Source organism: Eumetopias jubatus, unplaced genomic scaffold, assembly GCF_037043125.1.
Source record: "Eumetopias jubatus isolate StellerSeaLion01/CBP00866 unplaced genomic scaffold, mEumJub1_p1.0 scaffold_8, whole genome shotgun sequence".
In the NCBI taxonomy this organism is placed as follows: Eukaryota; Metazoa; Chordata; class Mammalia; order Carnivora; family Otariidae; genus Eumetopias; species Eumetopias jubatus.
In genome coordinates, this window is record NW_028274814.1 from 79,190,957 (window position 1) to 79,192,598 (window position 1,642).

Consider the following 1,642-nt stretch of genomic DNA (forward strand, 5'->3'; position numbering starts at 1 on the left):
GGAGAAGCAGACTCCCTGCCGAGCAGGGAGCCTGATGCGGACTCGATCCAGGGACTCCAGGATCATGACCTGAGCCGAAGGCAGTTGCTTAACCAACTGAGCCACCCAGGCGCCCTCTTCTTTTTTTTTTTAAGTAGGCTCCACACCCAGTGTGGAGCCCAGCACAGGGCTTGAACTCATGACCCTGAGATCAAGACCTGAGCTGAGATCAAAAGTCGAGTGCTTGGGGCACCTGGATGGTGCAGTCGGTTGAACATCTGACTCTTGGTTTCAGCTTGGGTTGTGATCTCGAGGTAGTGGGATTGAGCCCCATGCTGAGCATGGAGCCTGCTTGAGATTCTCTCTCACCCCCTCCAAAAAAAAAAAAAAAGTGACACTGGGTTTGATTCTTTATTAGCTGTTTGGCCTTAGGCAAGTTAAGTTGTTTTCACTTCATTTTTATCATATGTGAAGTGCTTAATATATAGTGCCTGGCATGTAATAAAGAGTTATGTGTTATCTATTATTATTTTTACTATTATACCATTCAGTTGCATCTTCTGTCAGATTAAGTGGGACAACTAGCCCTAGATTTACAGAGTAGTTGTTCAGATTTCAAAAGGCTTAAAATCATATCTTTTAAGAGTATTTCATTCATATCTCATAATTACTAGTCTTTTCAACAATATGGCAAGTTGAGGAACTAAATGTAAGACTTCAGGCTAGTTCTGACCAAATAACTATGTAAGATTTTTCAGAAATAATTTTCACATGCCCCAAGGTAAGTCTTTTTAAAAGCCAGCTACTCAGGGGTGCCTGGGTGGCTCAGTTGGTTAAGCATCTGACTCTTGATTTCTGCTCAGGTCGTGAACTTGGGGTTGTGGGATTGAGCCCTACGTTGGGTCGAGGGGTGGGCCTGCTTGAGATTCTCTTTCCCTCTGCTCCTAACGCCACTTGTGCATGCTCTCTCTTAAAAAAAAGAAAAAAAGAAAAAAAAAAAAAAAGGCCAGCCACTCAGTAAGGTAATATTAGCAGGGTCTATATCCCAATAAGGTCAATGAACACCAAGTGAGTACTTGATTCTTAGAACAGTAACCTTTTTCTTCAATTTTCATCCATCTCCCTGACAATGAAGCATTTCATAAGCCTTAATGTACACAAGAACATCTGAAAATATTTTGATAATCTGAATATTCACTAAATGGAAAACTATCCTGAGATGAATACTACCATTGGTAATTTTGCCAAGACCTAAACTACAGAAAAGTCTGGATTAGGAAGGCTGTTTTTCCATAGCTAAAAGAAAACAGAACTAAAAGAGAAAACATCTCAGACTCATTTATCACGATCTTTTAAGTGTTAGCTGGTAGTCTCTGGGGGGGAAATACAGGTATCTCACTAAAAGTGTCTTCAACCAAATCCTTTGTTGGTTTGGTGATACCCACACTTTTATCTGCCCAGTATTTTTTGTGACCACTATGCATGTTTAATTTTTTTCTTAACACATAAAGCCATAGAGTGCAGGCACTCTCTTCCCAGCATGCACAGAAAGGAAAAACTGGGTGTCTAAGAACCTTTAGAATCAGACCTGAAAATTTTCTTACTTAGCTTATGGATTCAGGGATTTGGGGATAGAGTCACTAAAGAGGCTGAGACGGCAGAG